General features: G+C 46.8%; 4 pseudogenes; all 4 read right to left on the reverse strand.

Moving 5' to 3' along the window:
* Positions 1-7479: 7479 nt before the first annotated feature.
* On the reverse strand, positions 7480-7598 carry LOC143936793 (5S ribosomal RNA; annotated as a pseudogene).
* Positions 7599-14975: 7377 nt separating this feature from the next.
* Positions 14976-15094, reverse strand: LOC143936287 (5S ribosomal RNA; annotated as a pseudogene).
* Positions 15095-15198: 104 nt separating this feature from the next.
* LOC143937117 (5S ribosomal RNA) lies at positions 15199-15317 on the reverse strand (annotated as a pseudogene).
* A 529-nt stretch (positions 15318-15846) lies between these two features.
* Positions 15847-15965, reverse strand: LOC143937703 (5S ribosomal RNA; annotated as a pseudogene).
* Between the last annotated feature and the right edge of the window lie 400 nt (positions 15966-16365).

The raw sequence follows: 16365 nt of genomic DNA on the forward strand, positions 1-16365 counted from the left end.
GTATACACTAGCAAGTCTATGTAACCCAGCCTCTCTCTCTGTATACCTTCACCTCCATCTCTGCATACCCAGGACGTTCTTCTGTATAATCTTGCCTATCTATATACACTAGCCTCTGTTTTGTACACATTAGCCTCTCTATATAAACTAGACGGTCTTCTGCATACACGAGCATCTCTGTATACCCTTGGATGTCTTTTGTATACACTAGCTTCTCTTTATAGATTAGCTCTCTGTATACCCAAGCCTCTCTGTATACACTAGTCCGTCTGTATACACTAGCAAGTCTGCATACACCGGCCTCTCTGTGTAACGCAGCCTCTCTCTCTGTATACCCTAGCCTCCATCTCTGCATACCCAAGATGTTCTTCTCTATAATCTAGCCTATTTGTATACACTAGCCTGTCTTTTGCACACATTAGCCTCTCTATATAAACAAGCCGGTCTTCTGTATACACTACTCAGTCTGTATACACTAGCAAGTATGCATACTCTAGCCTCTCTCTCTGTATACCCTAGCCTCCATCTCTGCATACCCACGACGTTCTTCTGTATAATCTAGCCTATCTGTATACACTAGTGTATACAGATGGACTAGTGTGTACAGAGGACCGGCTAGACTATACAGAGAGGCTAATGTGTACAAAAGACAGGCTAATGTATACAGATAGGCTAGATTATACAGAAGAAAGTCCTGGGTATGCAGAGCGCTCAGCTTCAAGGGATGGCCAACGTGAGTAATATGAGGGACACTCCTCACCCGCCCACCTACCAGATCTGACTTTCATCCCCTTGCCCCCTCTGCCCCGGTCATCTGGTGGCAATTTTATGCACTCCCTGGCCCCCACCCATTCATAATCCTTACCGACCATGCCTTCCGCTGCTCACTGGAACACACTGGATGACTTGTCCAATTAACCAACTTGTACAAGACACCGCTACCCTCATGTCTGACACCGGTCCCCCTTGGATGCTTTATCCCTCACTGTTTGGGTGGTACCTGCATCCCCCTGGATGCTCCACATATACCCTGGCGACATTGTCGGAGGGGCACCAATTGACAGGACACGGGCTGTCATGCCGGTGGCATCTCCCATTGGAGGATGGGATGATGCCCCCAACCCCTTGGCAGCAGGTTCTTTCATGTACAGACCAGGGCGGCTCATCTTCCCTTCTGGAGTCTTGACCTTAGAGGGGGGAGTTGCACTTTGGGGGGGTCTGAGTGATACCTAATGCGCTGTACTGGAAGGGCTTGACATTCTCGCATATTTGTCCCCTCCCCCTGGTTGCGCCCCTCGTCCCCTCCCCCTCTGGTCCCCACCTACTCTTTGCCGACACTGCCTTCTGCAGCTTACGGGGACACCCTGGATGACTTATTTATTGAGCCTATTGATACAAGACACTGCTTCCCTCCAGTTTGACTCTGGACCCCCCTGGAGGATTTACCCCTTACTGTTTGGGCGGTCCCAGCATCCCTCCGGATGCTCTACACAGCCCCCGATGGCGATGCAGGAGAGACACTAATTGGCGGGCCCCAGGACTGCTGCTCGGGTGAAGTCTCCCGTTGGATGGAGGGATGGTGGCCCCAGCCCCTTGCCTGCTGGATTTTCTATGCACCGACCAGGGCTGCTCCCTTTCATCTTGATGTGGTGACCACGGAGGGGAGGAGTTGAAATTTATGGGGTCCGGGTGGTTGCTGGTGGGAGTGCGCTAAAGGACTTGACATTTCCGCGTGTTTGTCCCCTCTCCCTTGCTGCCCCCCCTTCCCTCCCCCCTTTCCTCTCTTCCCTCCCCCCTTTCCCTCCCCCTTTCCCCCTCCCCCCCCATTTTCCCCCGGGGCGTGGACAGGGGAAAGCGGGTAAGGAGAGGACAATCTGCCAAAGGGAGAAATGCATTTGTTCGGGGACTGCATGTACTTTTGGGGTATGGGACGGGGGGTGGTGGATCCCATTCTGTGATGCCTTTTCTGATGTGACGGGCTCCCTCGTGCATGCCTACATTTAGGGCGAGCCGAGGAGACCCCTCAGTGCTGACAGTTATATGCTCTACCTCTGTTTTGTATATACTATTGTTTTTTGGTTCTATGATGTTACTGATTGTCTTTTATTTGCATACCGGTATCAGACATGAAATTTACCACTGCCAGGACTGGGGGGACTAGGATCCGTGGGCTCCCTCTCCGACCTGTCTACCCACCAACCCAAGTAGGGCGGCGCTTTGAACCCAGTGTACATCTGGTAAGCGCTATAGCATAATTGTGCTGTTTTAGTATACCCTTCCTGTACTGTTGAGTGTGGACAACCCTTAACTTCCCTCTCCCCCTGGGGTTGAGGTGTCCGGCCTCTTTTTCCCCTTACCTTTCCTTCCATTTGCCCTTCCTTTCTCCCCCTTAGTTCCTGCCATCCATTAACTACCCAATACCTACCTTGGTTCAACTTTCTTTGCTTTTCTCTGACGCCCCCCTCCCCGAGGAGCTATGGCAGACTCAGTCAAGGTCACCTCTCTAAACGTTAAGGGACTGAACTCCCCTGAAAAATGGTGGATCCTCTTATGAGAACTGAAGACTTCCTGTACTGGTGTGGCCTTTATACAAGAAACACATTTTAAAAATACTAGCCTCCCCTTTCTATGGTCGAGATCCTTTCCTAAGGTCTACCACTCTACTAACCCTTCCTCTATGACCAAGGGAGTCTCCATTCTGATCTCTAGCAGGCTCCCCTGGGTTCTCCACGATTCTCTGGTGGACCCTGGGGGCCGATATCTTTTTCTTAGGGGCCACATTGGAGAGCTCCTTTTTACATTTGCCACTGCGTATGCTCCCAATGATCACCAAGACACGTTCCTCAGAACTACCCTGCACAGATTATGTGACTTTAGGGAGGGCCAGTTGATATTAGGTGTGGACTTTAATGTCCCCTTTCGCCATGGGTTGACACTTTTGCCTCTTGCTCCTCGCTCCTCATTTCCTCTAGAAAGCGGATTACTAAGTGTTTACTGAATGACCAATTAGTTGATGTCTGGCATCTGCAACACTCCGGGGAAAGGGACTACTCTTTTTGCTCTTCTCCTCACAAATCATACTTGAGGATAGACTTCTTCTTGATTCCACATGACCAACTGTACTTGGTGAGCTCTTCCTCCATCGGCCATATTGCTTGGTCCGACCACGCTCCTGTAGCCCTTACCTACACCCTCTCTAGGAACCCCTCACCTAGGTCTCTATTCTGGCACCTTAATGAGAGCTTGCTCCAGATACCGGAAGTTTTAGCAGATGTGACCATGGAATTGGACCTTTATTTCCAAGAAAACTAAACTCAGGACTGCGACCTGGGGATAATTTGGGAGGCTCACAAGTCAGTACTCCGCAGGGTACCTATCAGGCACGGGGCACACATCAAACGAACACGGAAGGAACAGCTTGCTAATCTGTTTCGTGAACTTTCCTCCATGGAAGCGAAGCATTAACATGCCCCCTCACGGATCTTAGAGATTGAATTGGGGACCCAGATTACTGACCTACTCCATTATAAAGCGAAAGCGGCACTCCAGTTTTGTCATAAACTGACGTAGGAGTCAGGGGACAAATGCAGAAAAATCTTAGCCAGGTCGGTAAAGGAGTTGAAATCTGCCTCTTACATACCACAGTTGATAGATGAGAATGGCTATAGGGCCTCTACCCCAACCCAAATAGCCAAAGTCTTTGAAAAATTTTACTCTGATATCTACAACCTGCCCGATTCAGGGTCCGGACAGGACAATATAGACAGATATGTAACCGGCTCTGGTCTACCAACCCTCTCATCGGAATCACTGGAGTACTTGGAGGACCCAATCACACTGGAAGAAGTCCAGACGGCCGTGGGACCTCCGAAGGTGGGTAAGGCTCCGGGCCCTGACGGATATACCGTACAATACTATAAGACATTCCTCCCTATTCTCGCCCACGCTTGGTGAATTTATTTAATACTCTGAGCTCGAATGTGGATTTTCCTGAGGATCACCTTAGAGCCCACATCTCCTTGATACGTAAGGAGGGCAAAGACCCGGGCCTATGTGGGAGCTACAGACACATTTCCCTCCTAAATTTGGTCCTAAAACTATTCTCTAAAATCCTCGCCACGCGAATGGCACAGCACTTGCAGTCCCTTATACACATTAACCAGTTAGGTTTTATTCCCACCCAGGAAGATAGGGACAACACCATTAAGGTGCTTACCCTGGTCCATAAAGCAAAGTCATCTGGGACCCCTTGTCTTTTCGTGAGTACTGATGCCGAGAAGGCTTTTGATCGGGTCAAATGGACATTCATCTTCTCGGTCCTTCGCCATATAGGTCTGAGTGAACGGATGCTGGCATGGATAAGTAAGATATACTCATGCCCTTCAGCTCAAGTCAAAGCGAATGGGGTTCTCTCATCTCCCCTTGACATCGGGAATGGGACCAGACAGGGTTGCCCCCTGTCACCCCTATTATTCGCACGTCTTTGGAACCCTTTTTCTCCACAATTCGACAAAACTCAGACATAACGGGACTCCAAATGGGTACTATTGAGTGCAAGATATCTGCCTACGCGGATGACATGCTGTTCTCGCTGACGAATCCCAGAGTTTCCGTGCCAAATCTCCTTCGGGAATTCCAGATATATGGGATACTTCTTGAAATCAGAGGCCATGGGGGTTGCAGTCCCCCCGCAAACGTTACTAGACTTGCAGTCCAATTTTCGATTTAAATGGACCCATACAGCCCTTAAGAACTTAGGTACTTACATTCCAACGGACATCGCTCATACGTTTATGTTGAACTTCCCTCCACCCCTTGTGACTAAGATCCGCAGTTTGCTTCACGGGTGGCATTCTGGCCTCCATTCCTGGTTCAGGAGATGCAATCTCATTAAAATGAACATACTCCCTAAATTTACCTTATCTTTTCCAAGCTCTCCCGATCCAGATTCCAGTCCCATTTTTTAAGCAAGCTCAATCCCTGCTCACTCAATTTAACTGGGCCCACAAAAATCCCAGACTTAAGTGGTCACAGCTGACATTGTCTAAACAACAGGGAGGGTTGGTTCTCCCTGACTTGTGACGCTACTACCTGGCCTCCCATCTGGGGCGTGTATTGGACTGGAATCGAAACAAACTTTCTAAGCTCTGGGTGCAACTAGAACAATCTCACTCCCGAATTCCGCTAAGAAGCGCCATGTGGTGCTACAAGGATTTACCCACAGAATTGACATCACATCCCACTATAGGGGCTTCGTTGAAAGTCAGTCACCTGATCGCTACCCAAAACACACTCACGTCTTTGACTTCCCCCCATACCCTATACGTGGCAATCCAAACTTTGAACTGGGGACCCACTTAGAAATTCCAACGTAGACCATGCGTCTAAATTCGTCATTGACGGAAAATGGCCTTCTTTCTCAACCCTAACAGATCCGACAGGGCTTTTCCAACTGCCTTTTTGGAGAGCGGCGCAACAACATAATTTTCTCCATTCCATTCCCAATCCTCAAATTTTCTCCCGCCCTCAGACGGAGTTTGAGACTCTATGCAGGAGTGAAGGCCCTTTGGCCCACATTCTCTCTCAAACAGATCACCCACACTTAACCTGTCTGTCCAACTGGGAAAAAGACCTTAATTGCTCGTTTTCCCCAGCACAGAGACAACGCATGATCACTTTGGCTCTCAAAACCTCACTGTACACGAAGATACAGGAGACAAATTTTAAACTTCTCACCAGGTGGTATTTGACACCATCAAAGCTGCATAAATGTTTCCCCTCTTCCTCGAACATATGCTGGAGGTGTGGAGAAGAAGATTTTTTGGTCCTGCTCCAGCTTGGTGGACTTCTGGACAGAGATCCGATGCATAACACAAAAATTCACAGACTTAGGCCGCGTACACACGGGCGGACTGTCTGACGGACTTGGTCCGCTGAAACGTGTTTCAGCGGACAGTCTGCTCATGTGTGGGCTTCAGCGGACTTTTTCAGCGGACAGTCTGGCGGACTAAGTCTTTCGGAATTTCCGTAATATTGTCCGTCCAACTTTGGTTTCAGCGGACAGTCCGCTCGTGTGTAGGCAAGTTGGACGGACTAAGTATGGCGCATGCTCAGAAAGGATTTACACGGCCGAAGGTTGCATTGCAGTGTATTGGACGTCATATTTCTAGTCCCGTCGTACGTGCTGTACACGTCATCGCGCAAGCTTTCAGCGGACTGTCTGTTCATCGTGTGTGGTCAAGTCTGTTCATTCAAAAGTAGGACGGACTGTCTGTCGGATTGTCTGACGGACTTAGTTGGCCAGACAGTCCGCCTGTGTGTACGCGGCCTTATCCATCCCGGAAGAGGCTGCATTCTTTCTCTTGCACCATTCACAGATTCCCATTAAGAAGAACAAAATATCAATTTTACGGCATGTGATAAATGCGGCGAAATCTTGCATCCCTTTCTATTGGAAAAAAATGTTCCCCCCTTTCATTACTCACTGGCTTAGGAAAATAGAGGACATTAAAAAAATGGAGGACTTGATTCTCACATCACAAGGTAAACAAGAATTTTTTAAACAAACCTGGGACATCTGGAATGCCTTTGTATTCTCGCTGGAAGGATGTCACCTGCTATCGCCTTAGTGCTTTGAGCTTTCTTTGACTGGCCCCTTGGGCAGTGTCTGCCCTCGTGTCTCGTCCCCTCTTCTCCTTTCCTGATCTTTCACCCCTTCTCTTTTCTGCCTTCTTCCCCTATCTCTCACCCCCTCCACCCCCTCTCTCTTTTGGAAAAAGTGGAAAATTGGGAATGAGGCCCCACACACCCCTCTGGATGGATTATGCCGGAGGGACCTGGGGTTTGTGTGACCCTGGATCTTGGTACAGTACTTTATCCGTGCCTCGAATCATTATGATTGATGGAAGGCAGACTCACAGTTGCGAATATACCTGTATCAAGTATTGTTCAGCTGCTTTTTGCTCTGTATTTCTCTGTTGCATTATGTACTCGGGGGACCGCCTTCCCCTGTTTGGAGAAAAAATTATATTTGAAAAAAAAAATAAGCCTACGACAACTGGTATTCCCAGGAGGTCTCCCATCCAGGCATAAACCAGGCCCGACCCTGCTTAGCCTCCAAGATCAGACGAGATGGAACAGATTCAGGGTGATGTGGCCATAGCCAATATCTTCAGGCACTCTCAACTCTCTTGACAAACGCCAAGATGGTCACCTTGGGAACTAGCGGAAAAAAATAGGTCAACGCCAACAACATAAAAAGAAGCCTACGGCATCTGGAAATCCCAGGCGGTCTCCCATCCAGGTACTAAACTGGTCCCAACCCTGCTTAGCCTCTGAGATCAGATGACATTGGGCTCTTTCAGGGTGATGTGGCCGTAGGAGATTTATTCAGGCACTCTCAACCCTCTTGACTAACGGCAAGATGGTCACCTTGGGAAACAAACAAAAAAACAAGTCAACGCCAACAACATAAGAAGAAGTCTACAGCACCTGGTATTCCCAGGTGGTCTCCCATCCAGGTATTAACAAGGCCTGACCCTATTTAGTCTCTGAGATCAGACGAGATCTGGTGCTTTCAGGGTTATGTGGCCATAGGCAAGCTCTTCAGGCACTCTCAACCCTCTTGACAAACATGAAGATGGTCACCTTAGTAAACAAACAAAAAAATAAACAAGTCAACGCCAACAACATAAAAAGAAGCCTACAGCACCTAGAATTCCCAGGTGGTCTCCCATCCAGGTATTAACAAGGCCCGACCCTATTCTCTGAGATCAGACGAGATCTGGTGCTTTCAGGGTTATGTGGCCATAGGCGAGCTCTTCAGGCACTCTCAACCCTCTTGACAAGCACGAAGATGGTCACCTTAGTAAACAAACAAAAAAACGAAACAAGTCAACGCCAACAACATAAAAAGAAGCCTACAGCACCTAGTATTCCCAGGTGGTCTCCAATCCAGGTACTAGCAAGGCCCGACCCTGTTTAGTCTCTGAGATCAGAGGAGATCGGGCGCTTTCAGGGTTATGTGCCCATAGGCGATCTCTTTGGGCACTCTCAACCCTCTTGACAAATGCCAAGATAGTCACCTTGAGATACAAGCGAAAAAAAAAGAAGTCAATGTCAACAACATAAAAAGAAGAATATGGCACCTGGTATTCCAACGCCATCTCCCATCCAGGTACTAACTAGGCCCAATCCTTCTTAGCCTCCGAGATGAGAAGAGATAGGGCTCTTTTAGGGTGAAGCTGCTGTAAGCGTTCTCTTTGGGCACTTTCAACCCTCTTGACAAATACCAAGATGGTCACCTTGGGAAACAAGTGAAAAAAAAAAACCGAATCAACGCCAACAACATAAAAAGAAGCCTACAATAACTGGTCATATGAGATTGGGTGCTTTCAGAGTGATATGGCCATAGGCAATCTCCTCAGGCACTCTCAACCCTCTTGACAAACAGCAAGATGGTCACCTTGGGAAACAAGCGGAAAAAAAACAGGTCAATGCCAACAACATAAAAAGAAGCCTACGACAGCTGGTATTCCCAGGCGGTCTTCCATCCAGGTACTAACAAGGCCCGACTCTTCTTAGCCTCCAACATCAAACGAGATCGGGTGCTTTCAGGGTGATGTTCCCATCTCTTCAGGCACTTTCAACCCTCTTGACAAATGCCAAGATGGTGACCTTGGGAAACAAGGAAAAAAAAATAAGTCAATGCCAACAAACTAGCCAGTCTTCTGCATACACGAGCCTCTCTGTATACCCTTGGTTGTCTTTTGTATACACTAGCTTCTCTTTATACATTAGCTCTCTGTATACCCAAGCCTCTCTGTATACACTAGTCCGTCTGTATACACTAGCAAGTCTGCATACACTAGCCTCTCTGTGTAACCCAGAATCTCTCTCTGTATATCCTAGCCTCCATCTCTGCATACCCAGGACGTTCTTCTGTATAATCTAGCCTATTTGTATACACTAGCCTGTCTTTTGTACACATTAGCCTCTCTGTATAAACTAGAAAGGTCTTCTGTATATACTAGTCCGTCTGTATACACTAGCAAGTATGCATACTCTAGCCTCTCTCTCTGTATACCCTAGCCTCCATCTCTGCATACTCGGGACGTTCTTCTGAATAATCTAGCCTATCTGTATACACTAGCCTGTCTTTTGTAAACATTAGCCTCCCTGTATACACTAGTCCATCTGTATACACTAGCAAGTATGCATACTCTAGCCTCTCTATCTGTATACTCTAGCCTCCATCTCTGCATACCCAGGACGTTCTTCTGTATAATCTAGCCTATCTGTATACAATAGCCTGTCTTTTTTACACGTTAGCCTCTCTGTATAAACTAGTGGGTCTTCCGTATACACTAGTCCTTCTGTATACATTAGCAAGTCTGTGTAACCCAGTCTCTCTCTCTGTATACCCTAGCCTCCATCTCTGCATACCCAGGAAGTTTTTCTGTATAATCTAGCCTATCTGTATACACTAGTCTGTCTTTTGTACACATTAGCCTCTCTGTATAAACTAGCCGGTCTTCAGTATACACGAGCCTCTCTGTATACCCTTGGTTGTCTTTTGTATACACTAGCTTCTCTTTATACATTAGCTCTCCGTATACCAAGCCTCTCTGTATACACTAGTTCGTCTGTATACACTAGCAAGTCTGCATACACTAGCCTCTCTGTGTATCCCAGCCTCTCTCTTTGTATATTCTAGCCTCCATCTCTGCATACCCAGGATGTTCTTCTGTATAATCTAGCCTATCTGTATACACTAGCCTGTCTTTTATACACATTAGCCTCTCTGTATAAACTAGCCGGTCCTCTGTATACACAAGTCCATCTGTATACACTAGCAAGTCTGTGTAACCAAGCCTCTCTCTCTGTATACCCTAGCCTCCATCTCTGCATAACCCGGACGCTCTTCTGTATAATCTAGCCTATCTGTATACACTAGACTGTCTTTTGTACACATTAGCCTCTCTGTATAAACTAGCCGGTCTACTGTATACACTAGTCCATCTGTATACACTAGCAAGTTTGCATACTCCTGCCTCTCTGTGTAACCCAGCCTCTCTCTCTGTATACCCTAGCCTCCATCTCTGCCTACCCAGGACGTTCTTCTGTATAATCTAGCCTATGTGTATACACTAGCCTGTCTTTTGTACACATTAGCCTCTCTGTATAAACTAGCCGGTCTTCTGTATACACTAGTCCGTCTGTATACACTAGCAAGTCTGCAAACTCTAGCCTCTCTGTGTAACACAGTCTCTCTCTCTGTATACCCTAGCCTCAATCTCTGCATACCCAGGACTTTCCTCTGTACAATCTAGCCTATCTGTATACACTAGACTGTCTTTTGTACACATTAGCCTCTCTGTATAAACTAGCCGGTCTACTGTATACACTAGTCCATCTGTATACACTAGCAAGTCTGCATACTCCTGCCTCTCTGTGTAACCCAGCCTCTCTCTCTGTATACCCTAGCCTCCATCTGTGCATACCCAAGACGTTCTTCTGTATAATCTAGCCTATCTGTATACACTAGCCTGTCTTTTGTACACATTAGCCTCTCTGTATAAACTAGCCGGTCTTCTGTATACACTAGTTCGTCTGTATACACTAGCAAGTATGCATACTCTAGCCTCTCTCTCTGTATACCCTTGCCTCCATATCTGCATACCCAGGACGTTCTTCTGTATAATCTAGCCTATCTGTATACACTAGCCTGTCTATTGTACACATTAGCCTCTCTGTATAAACTAGCCGGTCCTCTGTATACACTAGTCCGACTGTATACACTAGCAAGTCTGTGTAACCAAGCCTCTTTCTCTGTATACCTTAGCCTCCATCTCTGCATTCCCAGGACATTCTTCTGTATAATCTAGTCATCTGTATACACTAGCCTGTCTTTTGTACACATTAGACTCTCTGTATAAACTAGCCGGTCTTCTGTATACACGAGCCTCTCTGTATTTCCTTGGTTGTCTTTTGTATACACTAACTTCTCTTTATACATTAGCTCTCTGTATACCCAAGCCTCTCTGTATACACTAATCCGTCTGTATACACTAGCAAGTCTGCATACACTAGCCTCTCTGTGTAACCCAGTCTCTCTCTCTTTATACCCTAGCCTCCATCTCTGCATACCCAGGACGTTCTTCTGTATAATCTAGCCTATCTGTATAAACTAGCTTGTCTTTTGTACACAACCTCTCTGTATAAACTAGCCGGTCTTCTGTATACACGAACCTCTCTGTATACCCTTCGTTGTCTTTTGTATACACTAGCTTCTCTTTATACATTAGCTCTCTGTATACCCAAGCCTCTCTGTATACACTAGTCTGTCTGTATACACTAGCAAGTCTGCATACACTATCCTGTCTGTGTAACCCAGCCTCTCTCTCTGTATACCCTAGCCTCCATCTCTGCATACCCAGGACGTCCTGCTCTATAATCTAGCCTATTTTTATACACTAGCCTGTCTTTTGTACACATTCGACTCTCTGTATAAACTAGCCAGTCTTCTGTATACACTACTCCGTCTGTATACACTAGCAAGTATGCATACTCTAGCCTCTCTGTCTGTATACCCTTGCCTCCATCTCTGCATACCCAGGACGTTCTTCTGTATAATCTAGCCTATCTGTATACACTAGCCTGTCTTTTGTACACATTAGACTCTCTGTATAAACTAGCCGGTCTTCTGTATACACTAGTCCGTCTGTATACTCTAACAAGTCTGTGTAACCCAGCCTCTCTCTCTGTATAACCTAGCCTCCATCTCTGCATACCCAGGACGTTCTTCTGTATAATCTAGCCTATCTATATACACTAGCCTGTGTTTTGTACACATTAGCATCTCTGTATAAACTAGCCGGTCTTCTGCATACACAAGCCTCTCTGTATACCCTTAGATGTCTTTTGTATACACTAGCTTCTCTTTATAGATTAGCTATCTGTATACCCAATCCTCTTTGTATACACTAGTCCATCTGTATACACTAGCAAGTCTGCATACACCGACCTCTCTGTGTAACCCAGCCTCTCTCTCTGTATACCCTAGCCTCCATCTCTGCATACCCAAGATGTTCTTCTCTATAATCTAGCCTATTTGTATACACTAGCCTGTCTTTTGCACACATTAGCCTCTCTATATAAACTAGCCGGTCTTCTGTATACACTAGTCCGTCTGTATACACTAGCAAGTATGCATATTCTAGCCTCTCTCTCTGTATACCCTAGCCTCCATCTCTGCATACCCAGGACGTTCTTATGTATAATCTAGTTTATCTGTATACACTAGTGTATACAGATGGACTAGTGTGTACAGAGGACCGGCTAGTTTATACAGAGAGGCTAATGTGTACAAAAGACAGGCTAATGTATAAAGATAGGCTAGATTATACAGAAGAAAGTCCTGGGATGCCTTTTCTGTTGTGACGGGCTCCCTCGTGCATGCCTAGGTTTAGGGCGAGCTGAGGAGACCCCTCAGTGCTGTCTTTTATTTGCATACCGGTATCAGACGTGACATTTACCACTGCCGGGACTGGGGGGACTAGGATCCGGGGGCTCCCTCTCCGACCTGTCTACCCACCAACCCAAGTAGGGCGGCGCTTTGAACCCAGTGTACATCTGGTAAGCGCTATAGCATAATTGTGCTGTTTTAGTATACCCTTCCTGTACTGTTGAGTGCGGACAACCCTTAATTTCCCTCTCCCCCTGGGGTTCAGGTGCCCGGCCTCTTTTTCCCCTTACCTTTCCTTCCATTTGCCCTTCCTTTCTCCCCCTTAGTTCCCGCCATCCATTACCTACCCAATACCTACCTTGGTTCAACTTTCTTTGCTTTTCTCTGACATCCCCCTCCCCCTCCCTGAGGAGCAATGGCAGACTCAGTCAAGGTCACCTCTCTAAACGTTAAGGAACTGAACTCCCCTGAAAAACGGTGGATCCTCCTGTGAGAACTGAAGACTTCATGTACTGATGTGGCCTTTATACAAGAAACACATTTTAAAAATACTAGCCTCCCCTTTCTACGGTCGAGATCCTTCCCTAAGGCCTACCACTCTACTAACCCCTCCTCTAAGACCAAGGGAGTCTCCATTCTGATCTCTAGCAGGCTCCCCTGGGATCTCCAGGATTCTCTGGTGGACCCTGGGGGCTGATATCTTTTTCTTAGGGGCCACATTGGAGAGCTCCTTTTTACATTTGCCACTGCGTACGCTCCCAATGATCACCAAGACACGTTCCTCAGAACTACCCTGCACAGATTATGTGACTTTCGAGAGGGCCAGTTGATATTAGGTGGGGACTTTAATGTCCCCTTTCACCATCGGTTGACACTTCTGCCTCTTGCTCCTTGCTCCTCATTTCCTCTAGAAAGCGGATTGCTAAATGTTTACTGAATGACCAATTAGTTGATGTCTAGCGTCTGCAACACTCCGGGGAAAGGGACTACTTTTTTTGCTCTTCCCCTCACAAATCATACTTGAGGATAGACTTCTTCTTGATTCCACATGACCAACTGCACTTGGTGAGCTCTTCCTCCATCGGCCATATTACTTGGTCTGACCACGCTCCTGTAGCCCTTACCTACACCCTCTCTAGGAACCCCTCACCTAGGTCTCTATTCTGGCACCTTAATGAGAGCCTCCTCCAGATACCGGAAGTTTTAGCAGATGTGACCAGGGAATTGGACCTTTATTTCCAAGAAAACTAAACGCAGGACTGCGACCCAGGGATAATTTGGGAGGCTCACAAGTCAGTACTCCGCAGGGTACTTATCAGGCACGGGGCGCATCAAACGAACACGGAAGGAACAGCTTGCTAATCTGTTTCGTGAACTTTCCTCTATGGAAGCGAAGCATAAACATGCCCCCTCACGGATCTTAGAGATTGAATTGGGGACACTCCGTACCCAGGTTACTGACCTACTCCATTATAAAGCGAAAGCGGCACTCCAGTTTTGTCATAAACTGAAGTAGGAGTCAGGGGACAAATGCGGAAAAATCTTAGCCAGGTCAGTAAAGGAGTTTAAATCTGCCTCTTACATACCACAGTTGATAGATGAGAATGGCTATAGGGCCTCTACCCCAACCCAAATCGCCAAAGTCTTTGAAAAATTTTACTCAACAACATAAAAAGAAGCCTACGGCATCTGGCAATCCCAGGCGGTCTCCCATCCAGGTACTAAACTGGTCCCAACCCTGCTTAGCCTCTGAGATCAGATGACATTGGGCTCTTTCAGGGTGATGTGGCCGTAGGAGATTTCTTCAGGCACTCTCAACCCTCTTGACTAACGCCAAGATGGTCACCTTAGGAAACAATTAAAAAGTAATCAGATCTTGCAGATCCCAGGCCGCGCTACAGAGGCTAAAGTGAGACTAGACGTAAATGGGAGGGCACACAGACAGCGTCGCCAGCCCTATAAATCGCAGCCCCAAAGGGGATGCAACCAGTAACAGAATTATTTATATGCAAGGTCCGGCGCCACTGTTACTTGGCTACAATGGAGTGTGTACACAAAATGTGGGTACATCCACACAAATGGCCTCCAAAGAAGTGCAATAGTTACCAAAATAGGTGTCAAGCCGGTCCCAACCCTGCTTAGCCTCTGAGATCAAATGAGATTGGGCTCTTTCAGGGTGATGCAACCATAGTTGATTTTTTCAGGCACTCTCAAACCTCTTGACAAACGCCAAGATGGTCACCTTGGGAAACAAACAATAAAACAAGTCAACGCCAACAACATAAGAAGAAGTCTACAGCACCTAGTATTACCAGGTGGTCTCCCATCCAGGTATAAACAAGGCCCAACCCTATTTAGTCTCTGAGATCAGATGAGATCTGGTGCTTTCAGGGTTATGTGGCCATAGGCGAGCTCTTCAGGCACTCTCAACCCTCTTGACAAACACGAAGATGGTCACCTTAGGAAACAAACAAAAAAAAAACAAGTCAACGCCAACAACATAAGAAGAAGTCTACAGCACCTAGTATTCCCAGGTGGTCTCCCATCCAGGTATTTACAAGGCCCGACCCTGTTTAGTCTCTGAGATCAGACGAGATCTGGTGCTTTCAGGGTCATATGGCCATAGGCGAGCTCTTCAGGCACTCTCAACCCTCTTGACAAACACCAAGATGGTCACCTTGGTAAACAAACAAACAAAAAAAAAACAAGTCAACGCCAACAACATAAAAAGAAGCCTACAGCACCTATTATTCCCAGGTGGTCTCCAATCCAGGTACTAGCAAGGCCCAACCCTGTTTAGCCTCTGAGATCAGAGGAGATCGGGCGCTTTCAGGGTTATGTGCCCATAGGCAATCTCTTTGGGCACTTTCAACCCTCTTGACAAATGCCAAGATAGTCACCTTGAGATACAAGCAAAAAAAAACAGGTCAATGTCAACAACATAAAAAGAAGCCTATGACACCTGGTATTCCCAGGCGGACTCCCATCCAGGTATTAACAAGGCCCGACTCTTCTTAGCCTCCAACATCAAACGAGATCGGGTGTTTTCAGGGTGATGTGCCCTGAGGCAATCTCTTCAGGCACTTTCAACCCTCTTGACAAACTCCAAGATGGTCACCTTGGGATACAAGCAAAAAAGCCAATGCCAACAACTTAAAAAAAAAAACTATGGCATCGTGAAATCCCAGGTGGTCTCCCATCCAGGTACTAACCAGGTCCCAGCCCTGCTTAGCCTCTGAGTTTAAATGAGATTGAGCTCTTTCAGGGGGATGCGGCCATAGTAGATTTTTTCAGGCACTCTCAAACCTCTTGACAAACGCCAAGATGGTCACCTTGGGAAACAAACAATAAAACAAGTCAACGCCAACAACATAAGAAGAAGTCTACAGCACCTAGTATTCCCAGGTGGTCTCCCATCCAGGTATTTACAAGGCCCGACCCTGTTTAGTCTCTGAGATCAGATGAGATCTGGTGCTTTCAGGGTCATATGGCCATAGGCGAGCTCTTCAGGCACTCTCAACCCTCTTGACAAACACCAAGATGGTCACCTTGGTAAACAAACAAAAAAAAAAAAACAAGTCAACGCCAACAACATAAAAAGAAGCCTACAGCACCTATTATTCCCAGGTGGTCTCCAATCCAGGTAGTAGCAAGGCCCAACCCTGTTTAGCCTCTGAGATCAGAGGAGATCGGGCGCTTTCAGGGTTATGTGCCCATAGGCAATCTCTTTGGGCACTTTCTTTTTTTAAATCAAATAAGTTTTTATTGCAAAACACATATGGTACAAACCAAACATAGGAGTAAAGTACAGTCGTACAGCAGCATTGGTTTTTACATCAAAAGGTATACAGGAAACACAAAGTACAAATAGGCTCGGTTTGTAGACCGCTGAGACATGG

This window comes from Lithobates pipiens, unplaced genomic scaffold, assembly GCF_037356315.1.
Source record: "Lithobates pipiens isolate NorthernLeopardFrog02 unplaced genomic scaffold, aLitPip1_a1.2 Scaffold_28, whole genome shotgun sequence".
Classification (NCBI taxonomy): Eukaryota; Metazoa; Chordata; class Amphibia; order Anura; family Ranidae; genus Lithobates; species Lithobates pipiens.